The sequence below is a fragment of the Pipistrellus kuhlii genome, unplaced genomic scaffold (assembly GCF_014108245.1).
Source record: "Pipistrellus kuhlii isolate mPipKuh1 unplaced genomic scaffold, mPipKuh1.p scaffold_m20_p_2, whole genome shotgun sequence".
Lineage (NCBI taxonomy): Eukaryota > Metazoa > Chordata > Mammalia > Chiroptera > Vespertilionidae > Pipistrellus > Pipistrellus kuhlii.
Genome location: NW_023425515.1, coordinates 57655062 through 57671326, shown reverse-complemented (window position 1 = coordinate 57671326; position 16265 = coordinate 57655062). Strand labels below are relative to the sequence as shown.

At 40.1% G+C, this 16265-nt stretch overlaps 1 protein-coding gene and 1 long non-coding RNA gene across 6 annotated transcripts in view; one reads left to right on the top strand and one right to left on the bottom strand.

Annotated features, from left to right (window-relative positions):
• Positions 1-16265, bottom strand: part of ZBTB20 (zinc finger and BTB domain containing 20) — an 821112-nt gene that overhangs the window by 774239 nt on the left and 30608 nt on the right. For 2 of the 5 annotated variants that reach the window (XM_036444506.2, XM_045583976.1), the window contains exon 1: positions 3926-5030. The exons of 2 other annotated variants lie outside the window; for them this stretch is intronic. The gene's annotated coding sequence lies outside the window, so the exon portion shown is untranslated. Of the gene's footprint in view, positions 1-3925; positions 5033-16265 lie in introns of those variants that run through there. One more of the 5 variants, XM_045583978.1, reaches the window with a different exon arrangement.
• LOC118722701 overlaps positions 1-16265 on the top strand; it is a 137912-nt gene that overhangs the window by 93170 nt on the left and 28477 nt on the right. The window lies entirely within an intron of this gene.

Here is a 16265-nt window from a genome sequence, read left to right as displayed (position 1 = left end):
AGGAAGGGAGAGAGATAGAGTTAGAAACATCTATGAGAGTTAGACATCGATCAGCTGCCTCTTGCACACCCCCTACAGGGGATATGCCCGCAACCAAGGTACATGCCCTTGACCGGAATCAAACCCGGGACCTTTCAGTCCCCTGGCTCATTATTAACTTTTAGACCTAAACAGGCCACCCTTGGGACTGAAGAAGAATGGAACTAGTGGGACTGAAGAAGAATGTCAACATCAGTCCTTTCTTTGCCAGAAAGGATCACTCACTAGTTAGCAGTATCAGCCAGATGCTGCTCTCATATACCTTGCCAGACCCTGGAGCAACACATTTGCTCAGAGCCTGAACCTGTCCTCCAATGTGGAAGCATGACGAGCCCACCACTGAAGCTGGGCAAGTCCATAAACACGTCCACTTATAATTTCTATATTTATAGAAGGCCAGAACATGTGTAGATAATCACACAATTGGATATTTATTAAGTGCCAAATTTTATGAATATAGGAATTTGTTCATTAGCACAAAGACTAATAATTAAAATTCAAAAATGGATAAACAGGGATGCCATTTATTTGTTCACATTTCAGGGAAAAGTATGCAGCTGCTATCCTTTTGATGGCTTCTGGGGGAAAAAATGTGAAAAAGAAAAATATTCATAAGTTTTGAAATCTTAATGAATAAAATCCAAGAAATTACTATATGGTCTTTATATTAAAAATAATCACAGTGATTCTCCCCTTAGTTAAAAAAAAAAAAAGTTTAAACCAGCAATATACTTAGCATTTGAATTATACTGTCTTGAATTCTACTGTTTTTGTCCTTCTAGAGGAGCCAATGCTGATTTTCATCAAGATAGGAGTTAAAAAGCACACACACGTCATTCAATACCAAATTGTTTTAGCTACAGGGCATGGCAGAGCATGAAATAACTGCTTTAGAGCACTTCCTCATGTGGGTGTGTTAGATAACTGTCTGCTCCAACATTAAAATGAAACATACTGTGATCGGACCAAGACTTCAGAGTTCTCAATAGGCAGATCTCATCTGCTGATAAGAAGAGCCCACTGTAACCAGCAATGCTGGCTAATGAATTTTTCTGGCATTCTATAGCCCTCCTATGACTCAAGCCTTTCAGCTTTCCAAACCCCTCCCTATACAGCATAGCACACTGGTTTTAAGTTTACTTACAAACATTTTACAATGTCCTGCTGTATTTAGATTGTGACAGTCCTTCCCAGAAAATGCTGAGATTATTTGTCCTACTAAAAATATTTTAGATCTACTGAAGGATGAGTTATAATTCAGAAGAAAACAAACATACCGTATTTTCCAGCGTATAAGACGACTTTTGAAACTGAAAAAAAGCCTGCTCAGATTGGCCAGAGTCAGAGAGGCGGTCTATTAAAAAAAGAACTGGTGTTGCCTCGGAAGTGGGGGTTAGTCTTATACAGCAAATATAGGTCTAAACCTATGTTTTAACTGTAAAATTAGGGGGGTCGTCTTATACACCGGAAAATACGGTAGACACATTCTAAAAATCAAGCCAACCATAAAAATCATTAAAATTTAACTTTCTTTTATATTCTTTTTAGAAGGCTGAAAGAGTCGAAACCGGTTTGGCTCAGTGGTAGAGCATCGGTCTGCAGACTGAAAGGTCCCAGGTTCGATTCCAGCCAGGGGCATGTACATTGGTTGCGGGCATATTCCCGATAGGGGGTGTGCAAGAGGCAGCTGGTCGATGTTTCTCTCTCATCGATGATTCTAGCTCTCTATCTCTCTCCCTTCTTCTCTGTAAGAAAATCAATAAAATATATTTTTTTAAAAATAGAAGGCTGAAAGAAATTTTCATCTTCCCTAAAAGCCTCTCCATTTAAGAGAAGGCTAAATTAATATGCTTAATATGAAAATTTTTAAATGTCATATCTGAAAGAATATCTGTGATTCCTTCAGTTATACATAAGAATATTGTACTTAAGAGCACATATAAGCACACAGATATCTCCACATATACATATGTACAGAAAAAGAAAATTATTGCTCAAAAGACATAAAAATTTCCTTTTGAAAAAAGGCATAGAATTTTAGCTAGTACTCAACATGTTAATGTAGAAAATGACAGGTGCATGACACATGCACACTTTTGACATATTAGTTTTTAAATAAAATTTTGGATCAAGAATCTGAAACAAAGAAAATTATATATGAAACACAACACACTGTGTACCCCCTATTAACATACACTTTCAACTGACTCCCCCCAAAAGTTACCCTTTAAGAAAAATGTCTCTGACAGGACCTGAGTATACGTGCTATTTGTACTACTCTTGGTCAAAGCTGGCCTTCTCAGTTTAGAAGACAGTTTAGGCAATATAAGCAAATTAAAAGTCTCTGAATACATTTTTTTTAAAGAAAGTAAAAAAAGACTTTTAACAACAAAAGTTCACCACCCACTTGGAGTAATGGATTTTTAATAAACATTTTACTAGGTTTGAACATTGAGAATGTGTTTGGAAATCTGCTCTGGTGTCCCAGGTGGGTTAAGAATATTGCTTTATGGACTTCTTTGTGTTGTTAGAGAGGCCTAATGGAATAAAAAAAAAAAAAAAAAAGTCTGCCACTTCTATTAAATAAATAATGTATTATGAAAAAGGTGATTGTTATTATCAAAGATTTCTATAGATCAGCATCCTTTCCTATCGTTGCACACATATATGCTGAAAATATTTCTGTATCTTACTAGCTGACTTAATTTTTCTCAAATGAATAGCAGTTTACTTTTGAACAAATCAGAATAAAACTCAATTGAGAAGTCAATTTCAAATGGACCTATTTAACTATTCTTGAATTTCGAAGAACTCTGTTCTGGGAAAACTCTTCAACAATGTCAGCTACTTTGGAAATGCAACTTTTCCCACCATAAAAAAATAAAAAATATATAAAGGGGGAAAAATACCTCAAAACTATGTTTGAAATAACAAATTATTTATAGTCTCCAAAATGTTAAAAGAATACTTACAGTTGTTGCATAAGATGGCCTGATACACTCCATAGTTTCCACTTTGTAAAAAGATGGCCAGCCCCCATTCCTCCCTCCCCAAGCATAAATAAACAGTAACATACTAAAAGGAAACTGTCCTAGGATAAAAACTGCTTGTTAAGAAAGTTTACATTCTTACAAACCACAGCAATATCCCTATAAAAGTCCATCTGCAAAATAAAAGTTACAAAACAGAGTACCTTATTCCTTTCAAAATACATCCCCCAGATGTAATACAGAAGAGTGTGTGATGATAAAAATAATTACTAGATTCTCACTCACCCTCGGTGACTCCCCTCATCTTATGGCCAATGCCATCAAATAAATATGCTGGGCAAAAAGTCTTCAACCTGCTTCAAGGATTTAAACTGTAAATATGGACTTTAAACTTCAATGTAAAACAAAGAACAAGAGTCTCACTTTGGTAATACCCACACTGGCACTACAGCTAAAACTCATTGGCACATAACTAACAAAACCCAATTAGCAATAAATAAGGACAACATGATATATAGACAGACAGATGGAAGTGCATAAACAGACAAGAAAAGCAAAGAGACTAACAAACATACGGAGGGGTCTGTTTTAAAAGAGTGAAAGATACTGATTTATTTGGTACTTTAGTGAGAAAAATAGGTTTGTTTGTAATTATTCTTAAAGTAATTAAACTGAATCACAAGGGCACACCCTTAAATAAGTAGGAAGAAAATTAGCAAAGGGTAGGCCTCCTATAGATGTTCCAAATTTTAAGGTAGCAACAGCTCTGTCAAACTTAAATCTGGATATTAAAAATCCAAGGGAGAAAGAATAAAAGCACTGGGGGTAAAATAGATGGTAGGTGGAGGGGGGAATTGAGGAAGCAGGATTTTTTTTATGAAAGTTGTCTGCCCTACCTTCTTCCCCAGCGCTGAGTTTCTCTTCTCATAATCGGTGTCTCCCTGGAAGTACAGTGTGAGTGGTAATGACTGCCTGCCTCCCTAATGAGTCCATTTTCCTGCTCTTGATGTTGTGTATATACACACACTGCAACCTACCTTACAAACCACAGAGACGGGAAGAGAAAGAGAGCAAGAGAGGGAGGGACAGGGGGGTCAGTGAGGGAGAGAGAGACAGAGCCAGAGCAAGCGAGTGAGAAAGAGAGAGAGGGGAGAGAGAGAGAAAGAAAAACAGAAAGAAACAGAGAGAAAGGCACAGACAAAGCCCTCCTACCAGACAGCAGACAGCCTTCCTTCCCCTATCCAGCAAAATGCAACTCGTCTAATGCAGCAACAGGTCCAGTATTGCCAGACTAACAGAGTGAAAAAAAGGTATATTCTCTATATCATTACAGCTTGCAAATAAACAGTTTAAGAGCAGCTGGCTCCACCTTCTTTATTTATGCTCCATTATGAGGAATGTATTGTTTCAGTTCTGGCACACAGTACATGTAATTATCATAAATATATTTTTTCATATTAGCAGGAAATAGTGAAATGCACAGTTTATTTGTGCAATCTTTTAAATTTATTCTTTTAATGTGAGAAGAGTGTCAACAAATCTGCTCTGACAAAAGCCTAGTAATGATTTTAAAGTCAGAGCAGTCAAGGGAGGCTCTGAAAGAAACAGATTCCATACAATAGGAAAACTGATCTCAGACAAAACTGATAACTGCAAAGAAGAAATCAATGCTCAGTAAATAAGTCAAGACCATATGCAATATTGCAGATAAATACAGAATTAAGTTTAATTAAATACCTAATAGACTAGTACTTTAGAAGAAGGCAGACTGAATTCTTATTTGAAGCACCTATCTGTACAAACATCACAATGCAATGTACTCTTTGTGAACAGGTGCAATATAGTACATAGTGTTATAACAACAGAAATAAATCCCATAAAAAGCTTCCCTCACAAACAGAACAAGACCTAATAGAATATGGATCTGAACCATAACAGAAATCCCTTATTCTTTTATCAGGAAGGAAAAATAAAAATAATCAAAACCATTCTTAAAAGGGAAAAGGGTGTTTCTCTTTACCTGATAACTCTAACCAATTTTATTCATAGGCTAGAATCAAAATAATGATAATATTACACATCTCACTCCATCACATGCTCCTCACCCCCTTTTCCCACTGCCAGGTGCATTTTCTCCCATAAGTGACCTGTTTGCAGCCATGGAATTACAAATATCAGAAAACAGAATTTGTTTTATGCCCTTCCCCGTGTCCCCCACTATTTTGAGACTAGACTGCATGTTTACCTAGACAGCACCTTCCTTAAAATATTTTTATGCAGTTTGGCTGTGAGCCACATAGATGGGACTTAGAAACATTACAATAGAGGTCAAATATTCTTTTAAAAAGTTTTAAAAAAATGAGTGGATCTAACCTACTCAAACCCTGCATTTGGGCAACGATAATTAATTGTATATTAAGTATATTAATTATAAAATCACTCTTTTATATCATTTAGTATTTTACCATGCTTCAAAATTAGAATGTATTCCTTTGCATAAACAAAACTATTGATATTTCACTATATAAGCATCAATTCCTTCGTTTAAAAGTATGTTTTCAGTTAATAAAGTAAATAACTTAATTATTTCAATATATAAATTACATACCTTCACCTAATTCACAAAAAAGATTTTAGAATGTCAGTGAAATCTTGGGTCATGTTCAGGACAAAGATCAATTTTGTTTTAGCTATTTTAAGAGAAGATAATGTATAGCATAGAAATTAGAAGACAGTGGCCAGTCAAACATTATGCAAACTGTCCTGGAAAAATTATGTCAATAAATCAAGAGTCCAGCTCTGGCAAGTTGGTTCAGTTAGTTGAGCATCAGCCCATGCACTGAGAGGTTGTTGGTTCAATTCTCAGTCAGAGCACATGCTCAGGCTGTGAGCTCAATCCCCAATAGAGGGCGTCCAAAAGGCAACCCATAGATATTTCTCTGGCCTCCCTTTGTCCCTCTCTAATATCCATAAAAACATTTTTTTTTTTTAAAAAGGGGGGGTGGAGGAAGAAACCAAGAGTCCAGACCCTCCATTCTCATTGTAAACCATGACTTCTAATTACCTGGTGCTGCAGTTGTGTGTTAACCTCTCCAGGAACAGGCACATAGGAAAAATAACTGACCCTTACTTTTGGTCATGTCTTTAAAAAAACACCTCTCTAAAATACAGTGTGACTAATGTACAGACAGGCATCTTGCCCCTTTATTACCGAGACTGGCAATTCTGGTTTTCTACTATTCCCCTACTGTTTCTCTGAAGCTTTATTAAAGTGTATAAAGAAAAATGCCACTTATCAAAGAATACAAGCATGGTTCATTGGTTGACTGTCAACCTGTGAAACAAGAGGTCACAGTTTGATTCCTGGTCAGGGCATATGCCCACATTTCAGGCTCAATGCCCACTGTGGGGTATGCTGGAGGCAGCCAGTCAATGATTCGCTCTCAACATTGATGTTTCTCTTTCTCTCTCCCTCTCCCTTCCTTTCTAAAAACAATGAAAACATATATATATATATATATATATATATATATATATATATATATATATAAAAAGAACACTAGTCTCAATTTTGTTCAGTGACAGACTGATTCAAATTAGATATTCAAAAACATGCAATAACTTCTTAAAATAAGGTTCTTGGTAGTTTTATTTTATTTTTATTTAGAATAAGACAGTATTTTATTTTTACCAGCAGGAGCCAAAAGGAATGTAAAGGACCATGAGGCTAGTCACCTTTTCTAAAGAACTAGGTAGTTGAAAAACATACATCTCAACACTTTCTCCATATCTGCACACTCTAATAGATTCCAAACACAATAAGTGGCACATTCTTAGTACTTTCTGGAGTTCAAGATACATTCTCCCTGCTGAGACAGAAGACCCAGGTATTGAATTAACCACACCACCATGTGAAATCATTATCTTAATTGACTATCAGATTCTGAAACTTACAAACTATTAAATGGTTTAGTATGTTGATATGCCATGAAGAAATTTCATGCTGTAGAAAAATCAATCCTAAATTCAAAGTTAAAAACTGGTTCTATTCTCAGCATTGCCAATGAGTAGTCTTCATGCCCTGGGCAAGGCATGTAACTGTCCTCAGCTTCCAATTCTTTATATTAAAAAAAAAAAATTTTAATGGAATTGAACTGGATAAAAGTAATTATTATGATAGCTAGTGTTTAGGTGCTTATCATGTACCAGGTACTCTTCTAAGTACTTTCCATTTATTAACTCATTAAAAACTAATAATAGCCTTATAAGGTAGATTATTTTTGTTGCATTTCCCAGGAAACAGAGAAGTTAAGATTTGCCTGGGTTCACACAGTATAGCAATAATAGGATTTGAACCCACCTGGCTGGTTTAGCGCTCATGTATTTAATCCCTTTGTCATACCACCTCCCAATATCCTATCTAATAAAAGAGTGATATGCAAATTAGCCATCACTCTGCTATACCAAAGCCACGCCCACCAGCCAATCAGGAGCCAGAATGCAAATTAGCCCAAGATGGCTGCAGCCACAGAGAGACCAAGAGGGAGGCTTGGGTTTCCTTGGCAATGGAGGAAACCAAGCTTTCTACACACCCTGGCCAGCCCAGGCCTCCGCTTAAGGCTACAAATTTTCAATTATAGAAGATAAATAAATCCCAACAAAAATGGCTGCAGTCACAGAGCTGGAGAGAGCAGGTGGCTAGGGTTACCCCCTGCAATGGTGGAAGCCAAGCTTTCTAACTGCCCTGGCCCGCCTAAGCCTGCACTCCAGGCTACAAAGTTTCAATTATAGAAGACAAATAAATCCCAACAGAAATGGCTGTGGTCACAGAGGGAACAGAAGCCTTGGCTCCGCTCCAGGCTACAAAGTTTCAATTATAGAAGATAAATAAATCCCAGATACCAGGGCCTCCACTTGGGTTTCTGGGCCTGCAAAGCACCACAGGCTCCTCCGCCCAGGTTGCCCCACACCCCAAGGGAACCCCTACCCTGATCTGAGATACCCTTCAGGGCAAACCAGCTGACCCCCACCCATGCACCAGGCCTCTATCCTATCTAATCCTATGGAATAAAGGAGTAATATGCAGATTAACCATCACTTCAACACACAAAATGGCTGCCCCCATGTAGTCAAAGATCATGCCCCCATGTGGACAATAGATGGCCACAAGATGACCAGCAGGGGAGGGCAGTTGGGAAGAACCAGGCCTGCAAGGGAGGGAAGTTGGGAGCAATCAAGCCTGCAGGGGAGGGCAGTTAGGGGTGAACAGGCCAGCAGAGGTGGGAAGTTGGGGGCAAAAAGACTGACAGGAGAGCAGTTAGACATCAATCTGGCTGACAGGGGAGTGGTTAGGGGGTGATCAGGCTGGCAGGCAGAAGTGGTTAGGGGCAATCAGGAAGGCAAGCAGGCGAGCAGTTGGGAGCCAGCAGTTCTGAATTGTAAGATCACAGGTAGTATCAGGCCTATACAGGCAGTCAGACATCCCTCGAGGGGTCCCAGATTAGAGAGTGTGCAGGCTGGGCTGAGGGACACACACACACACACACCCCTACCCTCTGTGCACGAATTTGTCCACCATGCCTCTAGTCTAATAATAACTAAGGCCCCATCTAGCCATAAGATTATGTGGATATGAGTCAAATCCAACATATCCTGATGATTCCTCACCCTACCTTAATTACTAATACAGGATAGTGTAAATTTGCCCTTATAAATTTATACCCAGAGCTCTCAATACATTTGCTTTGAGTCTAGCAACAATAAGTTTGCATTATACATTTAATCGCTTTTCTTTATTACCAAATATCTACAAGTATGTGCTTCCATTTGCTTGAACTGGAAAATAAGCTATAATCAATAAAGTAATCAATTTATAAAGCCTACTTGCATGATATATAGTTCCCATAGATTCTTCTTCTGAATGCTGTGTTAAGGGAAAAAACATACACCTCTATATAGTTTTTTAAAGTTTCTTAGTTCAATTACAATAACTAATACTAATGCAAATATTAAAGAACTAAATATTAAATAAAATTCAATAAAAATGTCGTTTCCCATAGCCTGAAAGAGACATAGAGAAAGCAAGGATTCAATTATAAATTATTTGTAAGAGATACTGAATAATACCATCATGTGATTTTATGCAGTTGGTTTTAACTTTGAACTATTAATAGTTGTATTTTGAAGCTTTTGATAAATTCATTCTATAGGAAAGACTATACCCTTGCTCTCATCATTGTGCATTAACTTCCAGTAAACACACATTGCATGCCCATTATGTGCATGCCCATTTCACTTCAGAGTAAAAGTGAAGATTAAATGTGTGATGTACTTTCTACTTTTGGAAACTTCACAGGCTGCTGGGTGACAGACATGTAAATATTAGTGCAAGCAAATAATCTTGCCCCTCATAATGTAATGCAGTGCCTTCAACTTTGTGCTCTTCCCTCAAAAAGCTAAAAATAAAATTCAACAAAGCAAACAGAAATACCTAACTTTAAAATATGTCTTATGAGAGATCCAAGATGGCTGCTCGGGTAGACACCTAACCGCAGCAGCACACAACAATTTCAATGGAATACAACTAAAATGTAGAGTGGACATCGCCCAGAGCTACAAGTAGTCGACTGACTGAAAATTCTACAACAAGAAGGAAAGAGAAAACCAGAAGGAAAATCAGAGGAGCTGAAAAAAAGCCTAAGGTACGGAGACATGCTGCGCGCTCGCACGCGCGGAGAGGTCGCAGCCAGAGAGGAGGAGAGGGCTGGGTGCTGCCTGGCGTTCCCTAGCAGGAAGGAAATAAAACCCCCAGCCTGGGCTGAACCCACGAACCAGCAGCGCTGACCCCCAGTTATGAGCCAGACCCTGGGGACCCAGATTCCGGTGGGGGAGACAGGGCTGTGAGGCGGAATCCCAAGCGAGCAGCGAAAAGCAGGGCCCCCGGAGTCGTGCGCACTTTGCGCACAGAGGAATGAATGTTGACTCTGATGCTGGATTACCCTAGTGTGAAGAAACAAAGCCTCCGGCGGCGCTGAGCCTCAGTCCGGACTGCTCTGAACCCCAGTCCTGGACCAGACCCTGGGGACCCAGGCTCGGGCAGGGGGAGACGGGGCTGTGAGGCGGAATCCCAGGGGAGTGGCGAAAAGGAACCCCCAGAGTCGCGTGCACTGTGCCACTGCGCACAGAGGACAGTCTATTGACTCTGATCCTAGACTCCCCTAGCGGGAAGGAAAAAAAAAAAAAAGCTCCAGACTGGAGGAATGCGACAGGGAGCAGGAGCCCCTGCTGGACACCAGCCAGCCGGGCGCCAGCAGGGAGCCGAGCGACGGGGCCCCCAGTGGGAGGGGGTGCCCCCAAGCCATCGATCTCTGAGCGCAGGCAACGGAGCCAAGGCCGGAGGCTGCTTCCTGGGCGGCGCCGACCCCGGCAACAGGCTGGAGCAGCACGGGAGCCCGCGGAGAACAAAGGGGTGCCACAGGCCAACCTGCTGAGCTCCCAGGACAAGGAGGAAGAAACCAAAGTTCTCAATGTGAAGAAACCAAGTGAGAGCAAAAGATAGTAAAATTACTTAATAAAGAATACAAAGAAGATCTTGAAAAATCAAAGACTAAGTCAGAACTCAACTCACCAGCCAACACTGCAATATAAATGCGTTTAAAAAAAAAAAAAAAAAAAAAGGACAGAATGTTGGAACAGCGGCGGCCAGGCCTAGAGTGCCCAGGCACAAAGCAATGGCAACTGGGCCCGGAGCAGCAACGGCCAGGCCCCAGAGCAGCAGCAGACATAACCAGAGCAACAACAGCCAGCACTGGAGCAGCCAGACCTGGGGCAGTGGCAGCCAGGCCTGAGGCGGAGGCAGCCAAGCCCAGGGTGGCCAGTCCAGGAACACCCAGACCCGGAATGGCTGGACCCGGAGAAGCTGGGCCCAGAGCAGCCGGGTTGGGAGCAGCCAGGTCCAGAACAGCAGTAGCCAAGCCAGGAGCATCCAGGCTGGGAGCGGCCAGACTCCGAGCAGCTGGGCCCGGGGCAACCGGGCCCAGAGCAGCCGGGTCTGGTGCAGCCAGGCCCGGAGCAGCCGGGTCTGGTGTGGCCAGGCCCGGAGCAGCGGCTGCCAGGCTGGGAGCGGCCAGGCCCGGAGCAGCCGGGTCTGGTGCGGCCAGGCCCGGAGCAGCGGCTGCCAGGCTGGGAGGGGTCAGGCCCGGAGCAGCGGCTGCCGGGCTGGGAACGGCCAGTCCTGGACTAGCAGCTGCCAGGCTGGGAGCGGCCAGGCCCAGAGCAGCCAGGTCTGGTGTGGCCAGGCCTGGAGCAGCGGTTGCCAGGCTGGGAGCGGCCAGGCCCGGAGCAGCCGGGTCTGGTGTGGCCAGGCCCGGAGCAGCAGCAGCCAGGTCCAGAGTAACTAGGTCGGGAGCGGCGGTGACCAGACCCGGAGCAGCTGGTTGTGGAACAAACCAGAGCAACAGAGGCCAGGCCCGGAACAGCTCGCTTCTCGCCTGCCCCTGCCCCACAGCTGCCTCTCAGACATGGCAGGAAACTTTTGTGGGAACTTGAGGGTCTGCTGAATCAAGTGATGAAAGCTTAGATCTGGATGTGTTGAGTTAGTATAGGGCTGGGGTGTTGATCTGTGAGTGCCTTGGGTGGGGCCTGGATGAGGCTGGTTGACCTATTTGGAAATGTCTTTTGTGTGAAGTGTATCATTGGGCATGTGGAGGTATTATTGATATGAGAAAATGCTAAGTAACTGATTTACTATCTGAAAAGGGATTTACTATCGGGGAAAGGGAGGGAGGAAGAGACTGAACATAAACTGCACCTATAAATGAGGACAATGGGGGATGGGGATGGGGCGGAGGGTGGGGTGGGAACCTGGTGGAGGGGGGAAGAAATGAGGAACCTTTGTAACAATATGAACAATAAAGATTGATTTAAAAAATAAATAAATAAATTGATATTAAAAAAAAAATATGTCTTATGAAATAGGTGGGGGGTTTTTTTTGCTCACATGCATTCATTCCTGCAGCAGGGGGGAGGTATTGAAGTTAAATTCTCCCATAAATTGTTATTCTCTAAGTTTATTGACCCCTTATGTACATTTTATCCACAGACAACAAGTGTCTTCTACAAGTACATAGTACTTAAATGAGTGAAGAAATCAGTGATAGCTACTGCCCTGGAGCATAAAATTTCATTAATTTTAAGAGTTACAATGTACTGTACTTTGATCAGAGATTGTTGTCTTGGCAAATAAGTACTTCCAAAAGTACTTAAGAGGTAAAAATTTTTTTTTTAACTTTTTAAAGGAAAGAATGTCAAATAATTTTTAGAAGTATTTAGCACTATCCCAAATATACTTTTGCTACATCCTTTCTCAAGTATTATTGTTTTTATATTCCCTGAGGCTGAACAGGAAAACATGTTGAGATAGTCTAGGACTGTTCACAAGAACATTCCCAAAAGGTATTTTCATCGACCAGATTTAAAAGGAGGCGTAAAGCCGAAACCCGTTTGGCTCAGTGGATAGAGTGTCGGTCTGCGGACTGAAAGGTCCCAGGTTCGATTCTGGTCAAGGGCATGTACCTTGGTTGCGGGCATATCCCCCATAGGGGGTGGTGTGCAAGAGGCAGCTGATCGATGACTCTCTCTCATAGATGTTTCTAACTCTCTGTCTCTCTCCCTTCCTCTCTGTAAAAAAATCAATAAAATATATATTTTAAAATAAATAAATAAAAGGAGTCGTAAAAATAAGAGTATGTCGCAATGATGGATAGAACAAAAGTTTTTAGCTCTAGTAAATGAGTGAAAAAGCAGTCTGATATTAGTGGAACAAAATGAATAAGTGCTCATGAATTATTGGCTTCGTCATTGAGGCCACGATTATAAAGTCAATTTTATGTAGCCTAATCTATATATACTAGAGGCCCGGTGCACAAAATTCATACACAGGGTTGGGAGTGGTGTGTGTCCCTCAGCCCAGCTTGCACACTCTCTGATCTGGGACCCCTCTAGGTATGTCCGACTGCCCGTTTAGACCTGATCCCCTAAATGGGCAGTCGGACATCCCTTTCACAAACCAGGACTGCTGGCTCCCAACCACTCTCCTGCCTGCCTGCCTGCCTGATTGCCCCTATTTCGGCCTGCCAGCCTGATCACCCCCTAACACTCCCCTGCCAACCTGATCAATTCCTAACTTCTTCCCTGGCAGCCCGATTGCCCCTAACTGTCTTCCCCTGCAGGCCTGGTTCCCTGCAACTGCCCTCCCTTGCAGGCCTGGTCCCCCCACAACTTCCCTCCCCTGCCAGTCACCTTGTGTCACATGGGATTGGCCATCTTTGAGCACATCGAAGCAGCCATCTTGTGTGTTTAAGTCACAGTCAATTTGCATATTACTTCTTTATTATATCGGCTAAAAGGCTAATATACAAAGTTTCCACTTGAAAGTTCAACCAGGAGACAAGGAGTTCGGTAGCTCGCTATGATGTATGCTGACCACCAGAGAGCAGCGTAGAACGATGGAAGATCCAGTGGTTGGAAGGGCCCAATAAGCCCTGATCACTGGCCAAGCCTAGGGACCCTACCCATGCATGAATTTGGTGCACAGGGCCTCCAGTTAGATAATAATCCCTAATCTTGGTCATTTGTTTTAAAATTGTATCTCATCAGACCCTCCAAAACTAAAAGTATAGATAAATGGTAGTTTACTAACAGTAGGCTAGTAATATGATCCTTACGTGGGAAGAGATGCAAGTCTAATTTCAAATATAGTCAACAAATATCTGAGTTGAAGATAAAAACAAAGTATTACATGTAAACTACATCATTGGGAGTACATTTACTACACTTTCTGCAGTGCTGTAGTCATTTTTCCTTTATCCACTGGGAGAAGAGGCTCTACTTTGTCAACCCAATACCTGGCAAAACACCTGAAATACAGTTGAAGCTTCATAAAGTTTTCTTGAATGAATGAGTGACAGAACAAATGAACAAAGCAATAATACCTGGTATTTATAAATCTTGGTTAATTAAAAACTTTAATAAATCTGAATTCTAAGGATGATATGAACCTGGAAATAGCATTTAAAAATATGTTAGATAACATAGAAAACATTCTTACTTTTAAATTTTGTGGGGGGGAAATGGTTATAGTGGGAGGTAAGAAGAGTAATACTCTTCAAATTTTCTGTATATTTGAAAAATGCCATAATAAAATTTGAATAAAACTGCCCCATAAATAGAATTTTAATTCACATTATCTCTAAGAAAATTCAGCTTGCTTTTACATTTCATTTACCCATTATTTCTTGTACATCTACAATGTTAAATATGCAAGTGTAAGCAAGTACTATTATGAAGTTGGCCTTAGTATTCCTCATAGAAATGGAAGCATCTCCTTTGAGAACACCTAGGTAAGCTAGTTGGGGTCAGGAGTGGGGCTTGAATAATTCTTCTTGTGGAGTTAAAGTGAACTGCATAAGAAGTAACAATTTGAAGAAAGGGGAAGCATAGAGGTGAAAGGAAATGAGAAGAGAATGATAGGAAAGAAAGATGGACATTGAAAATTTCCCAATATCAAGATGGCCAAAATATTTTTTAAAAGTGATTCCTAATATTAAATTCTAAGAAGTTTACATTTTGCAATGCAAATATTCTACTCTCCAAACCTTGTGGATAGCTTGATATATTCTACAGCCTTGCTTAGTAATGTAATGAGAATAAAAAATGAAGGTACTGCCATACTACCACACCTTTGCAAATATAGAAACTCCCTGAGAAAATATTCCAGGAGTTCTAATAAATAACCAGTGGCACTGTGAAGAGTGACCAGTAAATGGCTAATAGTGAATAATAAAAAGTCAAAAGTGTATTTAGTGTGGAATCAACTCAGATATTATTACGAGTCAATCACCTTTCCCCACAAATATATGTGAAAAATATGGCCAAGTGAAGAAGAGGCATAGAAATTACTGTCTGAATTACAAGATTATGGTTATTGTTGTTTCTATCCCTATAAACTTATCTTCAATGATATATCACCAGAAATTTAGGGGGTGAAAGTACTATCATGACACAATCAAAAAATCTTGAACTATAATAAAAGATTAAAGAACATAAAAGTATCATTTGTAATAATGTTTTAAGGTAATGTTAGACATATATTACATGAATTCTTCCAGGTCCCTGCTCAATCCTCTCTGCAAAACAATCTAAGACAGTGTGTGCCAGCAACTGTTTACTTTAAAGTTTCAATACTGACACAATAACTTATTCATATGTACAGGTTATATTAAATTTTGTAAAATAAACAGAAACTACAGTGTATAATATAGGAAAGTTAAAAGCCTCACAGAGGATATAAGAGAGGCATCTTAATTGTAGCTGTTGTCTATCCATCAGATTGGTGAGATCCTGCATGGTAACTACATGGAAAAGCTATCTTCAGTTCTTCCAATCTACAAAAGCTGTCAGGAATTGTGTGTAGTGCTACATAGACTATCTCATTTGATCTTTCCAAGATCATTATTTAAAAGGTAGTGCTTTGATTTATAAATTAGAAACTAAGGCCCAAAGTCACATAACTAAGATGTGGTAGAGGTCAGGACTAAATTCAATCCAAATGAAATTGCAAGGTATTAAGGGAGAGGCTTGAAAAAATTACTCCAAAGATGTTCTAGAATAAACAACTGGTAACAATAGGGAGAAATTTTGGAAGAAGATGAATAATGGAGAACAGGTTTGAAAGCATTCCCAAATAATTTCAATACTTATTAAATAAATATATATATTTCAATGTATATTGTATTTCAAAGTAAAATTTAAAGGAGAATGAAGAAAAGCAGCATACAGATAAATAACTTTCAAAAGTGACAAAAGAAACATATCATGAAACAGTTTGATTAAAGGGTTGGAAACATTAATAACAATCTGTCCAGTAATTTTGAAGCCAGTTATTAATAATAGAGTCAGCAGGATAGCAGCTTGCTAATTCTTCTGAGGCAACAGGCCATTGGGATTCAAAATGGATAGAAAGAAGATATTTTAATTTTGATTAAGAAAGTTCACTTAACCCAATACATTATAGGGTCACAACCATAACCTTTCAAGTATACATGGTCATACCAATTTTTTAAAAAGAATCTATATAAAATTTTAATCTTCATTTCTAATAATAATACCAAAAAAACCTCTTTTATCAGATTACATACATTCACAATTTATAATGTATCAGATGTGTTTTACAGATTC